At 37.7% G+C, this 8,738-nt stretch overlaps 1 protein-coding gene across 8 annotated transcripts in view; it reads right to left on the bottom strand.

Moving 5' to 3' along the window:
• ANKRD44 (ankyrin repeat domain 44) overlaps positions 1-8,738 on the bottom strand; it is a 346,132-nt gene that overhangs the window by 63,568 nt on the left and 273,826 nt on the right. The window lies entirely within an intron of this gene.

Raw genomic sequence — 8,738 nt, 5'->3', positions numbered from 1 at the left:
GCTCGATCCCATAACGCCGGGATCACGCCCTGAGCCGAAGGCAGACGCTTAACCGCTGTGCCACCCAGGCGCCCCCCACCTTATGATTTTCTTACTAACATTTGCTTTTCTCTTACGTTACTGTAAGAATACAGTATATAATACATATAACATACAAAATATGTTTTGATGTTACCAGTAAGGCTTCTGATCAACAGTAGCTAGTCAAGTTTTGGGGGAGTCAAAACTTACACTTAGATTTTCACGAAACAAATTAGCAAAGGGGAAATGAGAGAGAGAGAGAGGCAAGTCGAAAAAACAGAGAACAAACTGAGGGTTACTAGAGGGGAGGTTGGTGGGGGATGGGTGAATTTGGTGATGGGGATTAAGGAGTACACTGTCTTGGTGAGCACCAGGTGATGCATGGAAGTGCTGAATCACTATATGACACCTGAAACTAATATAACACTGTATGTTAACTAACTGGAATTAAAGTAAAAGCTTCAAAAAAAGTTATACCCAGATTTTCAACTGTGCAGAGGGCCAGCATCCCTAACGCTCCCATAGTTCAAGACCCAACTGTGTACGAAAAGGTTAATAATGTTTTGGGGTGGTGAGACTTTGGGTGTTTGATTTCTTGTTTCCACTTTTCTACATATTCTAAACTTTCTATAACAGTATATATTACTCTAATAAAGAATAAAATAAATTTTTATTTAAAAATAAGATGGTTGAGCCAGATTATTTCCAAGGTCTCTATAGTTATACTCTGGATGGTATCCAGTCAAAATTTAAGGAGTCAATGTTTTCATGACCATGACTAGCATAGCTTATTAAAGAAATAGTACCATTCTGGCCAGTATCAATGTTGGTTGAGTGCATTCCTTTGTGGCCATTAAATTGCAAACTCCTTAGGGCCAGGGACCATCAATACCATGTAGTAGGCATTCAACAAACATTGGTTGAATTTAATTTAAATCTGATAAAAGAACAAGAGAGAATTATTGGAATTAATCACAGGGCCTGCTTGGACATTGCGAAACTATCAAAAACATTACTGGTATCTTATATTTTGGATGAATTTTTGCCTCTATAAAATAAGTTAAATGATATATTCATTGCTCCATTTATAAAACCAACAAACCAATCAGCAAAACAAAGAAACAAACTTGACCTTTCACAGAATAAGGTCTTGTAAATGAAAAATGCTCCAGGACAAGCGTGCCTTTCTATACCACGATGTCAGTTTACTGTTACCAGGTGGTGGTATAACTCATCATGAGGTGATCCTCTGTTCCTCTGTCATAAGGAACTAAAGAAAATGAATATCAGATGAAATTTTGATATGCTCGATGGACCAATACTATGAAGAAGAAGATGTAAGAGAATTCCAAACACATTTTCTGGTTGTAAATATCTAAATCAGTCTAGAAAAAGCCAAATAATATGCTTTTGAAATAACAAAGCGGTATGATACTTTTAATCTTGCCATAGGCATTCCAGAGGAGGAAAAGTATTAAGATTAACTCATGAAAAAAAAAAAAAGTCTCTATCTTTAGGGAAAAGGGATCCTGCTTACTGAAAACACAAGGACTGATCAGAGGCTAGAAGCCAAAACTGATGACGAAGGGGACAGAGATTTTCACTCACTGCAAGAGTTGCAAAGAATCACTGCAGAAGCCATCCCAAAGGTAAAAAAAAAAAATCCTCCAAGTACGCCTGCGTTATTTTGGAGGTTCCGTGGCAGCTTTGGTCTTAAATTGTTTAACTAATTCTCAGAACTCTTAAATTCAATTTTTTCTCGAGCAGAATAAAAATGTAAAATTACTACATCTGGGTTAAATAGAATCAGAAGGCATAATTCACCTTAATAAGGAAATTATTCTCTTTGGCGCCATAGTTTCCTATAACTGAATTTGGTTTCATTCTTTGTGTGGGTGTGAGCCAAAAGAGGGAAGGAATGTTTATGTCTTGGAGACAGAAAAGAGAGATAGCTGAAAAGGGTCCCTATAAAAACCTCTGGGGGAGCACAAGGAGGCTGCAGCCGCCAGCCAATTTCAGAAGCACCAACCTCAGACACAAAGTATATGTTTTGGTTGCTGCTGCCTTGGGGGCACCCTTAATAGATCTACTAGGATATGGGGGGCCTGGGTGGCTTAGTTGGTTAAGCATCCAATTCGTGATTTTTGGCTTGGGTCATCATCCCAGGGTCATGGGATAATAATAAGCCCATATTGGGCTCCCTACTCGGCAAGAGTGTGCTTTTCCCTCTCCCTCTGCCTCTCCCCAACTCCCCCGCCCTGCTAGTGCTCTCCCTGTCTCTCAAATGAATAAAATCTTTAAAATATCTATCTATCTATATTTACATCTATATCTATATCTATAATCTATCTATATCTATTAGGATGTGACTTTGGGTCCTCTAAGTCCTCTTGGATCTGCCAATAGTTGCTGCAAGGAAATTTTTGTACAACAAAAAACTTTGGCTATTCCCTTGGTATTCACAGTAAAGGAATTAATCTGGACCATACCTACTTGCTGCCTGAGTTTTGTAGAGTTATTCAAAAGTTAAGTTCACTCTTCTCTATCAGCAGTGAGTTTAACACATTGGTGTATTTCATCAGTGGAAGAATTACCTGATTCTTTTTTTCTCTTTGGATCCCTGCATCACATCTGGTGTGTGTGTGTGTGTGTGTGTGTGTGTGTGTGTGTGTCTATCTGTGTGTGCAGGGGAGAGGAAGACAAAAGCAAAAGGTCAGTGTTAATCAACCGCGGATGTTATCATATGTGGGTAACATGAGCCTAGGAAAAAGAGTAAGAGGGGTAAATTTCTAGAGGGACTTGATAAATTCCCTACTGTTAAGAAAAAATGATCCAAAACTTATAAACAAGGCAAAGAAGATTGCTCCTTTAAAAATCATACTAACACACTGTTTTAATAAGCCCATGCAAGGATTAACTTTTTAGTATAATGTTAATTAAGAGCCCAGTGTTTATGAAGTCACATGTGTTAATGTTTAGATTTGTTTCCAGCAGAAATACACATTGCCTCTGTGTGGTAGAAAAGATAACTCCAGAGGTTATAGCCTATTGCTCTTTAGGACATTAACCAGTTTTGTACCTAACCTGCCAATCTTATTCTAACATTATTTCATTAAACTGCCTAAAAATGCTCTGTTCCTCAAATGATCCTTGAATAAGCTTTAGCATCTTACCACTTCCATCATTACTTAATGAGATTTAAAAAATCTTTAACACACATTCCTCCTTCCTTTTTATGAGAGTCTTGTTTTAAGTTTATTGAGAAGTAGACTTTGACACCACCCATCAGCTCCAATCTTTTTCTTTTTCTTTTTTTTTTTTTTTTAAGATTTTTATTCATTTATTTGAGAGAGAGAGAGAGAGCACAAGCAGGGTTAGGGGCAGAGGGAGAAGCAGACTCCTCACTGAGCAGGGAGTCCGACGCAGGGCTTGATCCCAGGATCCTGAGATCATGACCCGAGCCGAAGGCAGATGCTTAACAAACTGAGCCACCCAGGCACCCCCATCAGCTCCAATCTCAATGCAAGACCTCAAAAGTCTTAATATCCTTTGGAAATGCCTGTAACAGTCTCCTCCCCTCCATATTGTTCCACAATGGACTATTCAGGAGAACACTAAAGAGAATGTGGGAAGGTGCCTTCCTCTCCTTCCAAAGGAACTCGTGGGCAGACAGAGCTATGTTGTCCCAAGGTCAGAAAATCAATTCTACTGCAGTTCCAATAAACTCTTTTCAGGCTCTGAGACTGAGGTATGTGCTCCTCTCCCCTCTTCCAGTGTCTACTGTACCCAGAGGATCATGGTAACGGCCAAGTCCTTTTCACGTGGGCTGAAGGCCTCATGGACTGTACTTGCTCACTTTTCTCCCAGGAACCAACAGGAGTTGCCAGGTACCGACACAGCCCTTCTTCTCGCTCCCATTCTAAAAGAGGAAGTTTGCCTTAGTGGACCAAGTTCACTCAGCGCCTTCAGGGGGAACTCACAGTACACCATCTCTTCTCTTCCTGGCCTCCTTCCCTGCTTAGAACACTAGGCAGGACTCAGCAACTCCTCAGCACGGAGCCTCACCTGGTCACACGCCTATGGGACTTAAACTCTCGGATCACCTACAGCCCAAGAGGCAGACCCCCCTCTCCTCCTCCATCTCACCTCTCTTCAGAAATAAATCTCACTGCAGAAGAAAATGAAATGCAAAAGAAAGCACAGAACATTTACGACTGAAAGCAAGAGCACACTAATTTCATTTTCATTTCATTTAAGTAAGATAATTCAAAGAATTGTTTCAAAGCTCATAGTTTCATTTCATTAAATCATCTTTTCATTTATGTAAAATGACTGTTATGCCACAGTTATTTTAGTGGTACAGAAATTAAGAAAATATGGTTGTAGATTTATATAAGATAAAACACACATAAAAATCGTAACAGAGTTCTAGTCTCTTTAGTATAAGGAAAATGTGATGCTCCAAAGGCTGATATTTTGTGTGTCAATTTAGAAAGTGGTTTCTTCTATGGGTGTTTTCCACTGTGGACCCACCTTAGCCACACACTCTACCCTTGATAATTAGCTCTCCTGCATTGAAGGGGTTGCTGGGACCCAGCGTGCAGGCTGCCATTTTGGCAAATATAGCCCTCCTAGATTCTCTCTCTGTGAGATGTTAGGCCATCCACCCAACTGAGTCTGAGTCCTGTTATCTTGTCCTTTGGCTATCATTGAACACACAATATTAACCCCTTCCTCCCAGGGCAGCCAGTGTTCTTGGGAGAGAAGGAAGGGCACTGTCTATAGGACTTGATTCCTATTCCTTCCCACTTCATCCTCCATTCCAAGACTTCTCCCTCCATTACCAAAACCAAAACCAAAACCAAAACCAAAACCAAAACCCCTTTCCAGCCTCCAGGACACACATGTAAATAACTACCAGTCTGTTGGGGAGCACGTGCACCTTGATTCCTACGCACCACCACAATACAAAATATAACCCGCTGTCACAAACCAGACATCCCAGGGACAACGCGTGAATTTTAATGAGTTTTGAATTCAGGTCCTAAACTATTCTATCTCCCTTTAAGTTTCACAAGCTCAGCAATTCTAAAAGTCATGTTCAGCTGACGGCAAGAATGAAGCATCTTCAGCAAATGGTGTCCATCATTTAAAACCTACTACAATGTGTGAATTCAGACCACCAAATAGGACGCAAATGGAGCCATTTCCCTCATCATATTCAGAGACTCTTTTACCAATTTGGGAGCATCTATGCTTCCTTTCCCATCTGTTGTCTTTCTTTTTAGCTGTTAATTAGCTCTCTGAACAGAAGGTGCGAGAGGAGGGGTATTTAATGTGGCAAAGAATATCACAAAGGTTCCCAGAATTCTCAGAGTGACCAGTCTCACTGCTTGCCGATACCTTCAATAAAGAGTGTAAGAAGACAGATGAAATTATTGACTAAAATTAGGTTTTTGTATTACCATGTATTACCATTATCCTAGCACCTCATCCCTACTAATGAAAGAAAACCTTAAAATGTTGTGTAACTTTATGCCACTCAGAAGAGCAATTTAAAAGAAATCTATACTCTTGTGTAGTTTTTTTCCTTGCTGCCCTCAATCATGGATCAGAATGACTTTGCTCTTGTTTTAGCAAGGCTTTATTCAAAAAGAGCCACATTTAAAAAATGCTTTATGTGCACTCTCTAAAAACTATGGGAAAATCTAATTTGGATGCAGCCCTGTTTTAATATTGTGAATAACTCTGTATGGTAACAGATGGTAACTAGATTTATCATGGCAATCATTTCGTAATGTATATAAATGTCGAATCACGATGTTGTATACTTGAAACTAATACAATATTGCATGTTAATTTTGATTTTAAAAGCTTAAGAATAAGATAAAATGCTGTACTTCAAACATGTCTGATAGGTACCTGAAAAAAATTCAGAGTTCCATTAAAAAAAATGGCTTCTGACACCTTTAGCTTGACACATTTGAAACTAAGCTACCTTCATTTGTTCTAGAATAGTACCGTTGTCAAATCAGGACCCTGTATTTTTCCCCTTGAGGACACACACTGTATCATGAATTCTTTAATTGAGTATATGGATTAATTAGGAACACATTTGAAACTAGAAGGACTAACTTCACTTCTCATCAGAAGTTCATAAATACATAAATTTCAGTTCCAATTTCAGTTCTAGGTACCTAAATTAGATTGTTGAAAGTTAGATAAGAATGATCCATTTATAAAATCTAGTGCCAAAAACAAAAGAAATTGTAAAAGAAGTGTGATTTCGGTGTTTGTTTTAAGAGATTGGTGGTCAAAAGATTAAAATCATAAAGACATCTTAAAAGAACAAAATCACAGCTTGCAGGGTATCTTTTTTTTTGTTTACTCACCATAGCCCTTGGAATTTTACTTATCAACTAATAAAAATGGCAATGAACTTAACTGCATAAAAAATCTGGGGCGAATTCTTCATACGTTATCATGGTAGAAAGGTATTTTTTCTGATTTTCTCCTAATACCAAATTATTCTGAAATTGTCTAATGGTTAATAAATACAGAAAGTGCTAAACTGCACACCAACTCCTGCGGCTTCCAGTTGCATATTCTGGTTTTAAAGTCTGGCCCTTAATGAATGTTTTCCTCAGGAGGGTGCTTCGCATTTATTTATGATGATCAATTTTTAAATATATGCCTGAAAACTGACATGATCTTGAGAAATGCCCAAACATACCAAAGCACAGACTAAGATGTCACCTGGTTCTAAAATAATTAAAGTAAGCCATCAATCCATAAATAGTTTATACAAATTCCTAGCTATGCCATAAAGGAGGCATAAAAAAGAATTTTTATGTCTAAGCAAAAAATTTTAAATATAGCTTAATTTCAGCATATATTTGTTGAAACAGCTTTGAAGAAAGTTTCCAAGTTTGTGCTCAGGGAGAATGCTGGAGTGGAAAGACTAACTCAAAATTATTAAAATTAAATATTAATGGTGAATTTTATTAAAATGCCAAAAGAATTATCAAAGGTTCTGATAATTTCACAAATAGTTGTACAGCTTGAATCATAACTCGGCTTTGTTTTTCTTTTTCTTTCCTGCATTTCCACAGAGGCAATAGGAAGACAGAGCAACCTTGTCAGTGGGAGGTACAAATTTGTGTTACGTTGCTTTCACACAAATCTTCTCTTTGCTGAATAGATAGGAGCTCTTCTTTTTTTTATTTTTCCTTTCTAAATGCTGATTGATTCTGTCTTCATTTTACTTTCCTTCCTCAATTTCAGTAAAGAAGTTTACAATTGTGCTTTCTCTGCTACCATAACGGAGTCAGGTTACGGCAATCTAAGATACTCTGGAGGCATTTTATTTTTAACAGAACCGAACCATTAACAACAGAGACTTTAAAATCCTCCTCCATAACTCTGAGAGAAGCCCACCTGCAGTGTTGTGTTTATTCCCACCCCTGTTTTCGTTTTCCCTGGCAGGTGGCCTAAAAGCATCACCAGTAGGAGGCAGAAAGAGCTGGAACTTGAGGTCCTTGTCTTCCTCCTCCAAGGACAGGCTTGGAAGCTTACTCCTCTAAACACTGCTGGTTACTCTGAGAAGCTTAATTTTCCTTTAAAACAAACTTTCAAGTTTTGACAACTTTTTCTTCCCATGGACGTTTAAAATTATAATTTTTAAAAAAACTGAAGTATATTTGACATCCATTGACTTTAAAATATAATTTTAAAATAAGGTACACTCAGGAAAGCATGCATTATCGAACACGGTGCCTGACTCCTAAGACAGTATCTGGCCCACAGAAGGGCTTCAGTAAATTTGCTTTAATCCATGAATTTAAAAAAATGAAAGAACTATAGATGAATCTTTAAATCTAGCAAAAAACCCAAACAAACAAAAGGAAAAAAAAAAAAAGAAAGAAAGAAAGAACGTAATATCGTGGTCCCTAAACCTTAATGGCAAAAGCCAGAGGTAACCAGTTAATATTTTAGTATGTGTTAACCTAATCATACAACTGCCCATAACACACATAAACATGATGTATGTATTATCTTATAGCTCTTCTTTTTTGTGCTTAATATGTAGTGACTATTTCTGCATACATTAAATATTCTTTTGCAATGTCATTTTAATAGCTCTATTGCATTCCAATAAATCAGTGCCATAATGTCTCAGTAATTTGACTTTCTCCCCTATTTTTGAACTTTCAGGTTGCCCCCTTTTTGGCTTCATTATTATTGATATTAACAGCTATGGACATTTGTGTGGCTGAATCTTGATGAATATTCATGAAGATTTCCTGATGATAAACAAAAAGCAGAATATTAATATCTGGATTTGTCAATGGCAGATTTTTTTGGTAATTTAAATCAATTCCAGGAGTAGCCTGAGATATGCTTGCCGGGTCCCAGTTTATTATTTCCAACACTATCACCCCATCTGACTTTATATTTTCAGGGCTCATCAAAACAGTTATTCTCCAAGAAGCTGGGTACTGACCCTGCATAGAGAGCAGGAAACTTGTTTCTCCTTCATTAAAAATAGCTCCATGGGTATTTCCAGCTGGAGTAGTATACATACCTCTTAATTCTCTTTCTAGTAGCAGGCACATTTTCTAAAATGAATCTTGCACTCTTACAACTTCTCAAATCTTTACTGTGCTCATTCTTAATAAGGGAAGTGAAATATGAATTGATTCATATTTAAACTAAAA

This window comes from Ursus maritimus, unplaced genomic scaffold, assembly GCF_017311325.1.
Source record: "Ursus maritimus isolate PB19 unplaced genomic scaffold, ASM1731132v1 scaffold_1, whole genome shotgun sequence".
Classification (NCBI taxonomy): domain Eukaryota; kingdom Metazoa; phylum Chordata; class Mammalia; order Carnivora; family Ursidae; genus Ursus; species Ursus maritimus.
Note: the sequence above shows the minus strand (reverse complement) of the source record. Positions and strands in the feature narration are given on the sequence as shown.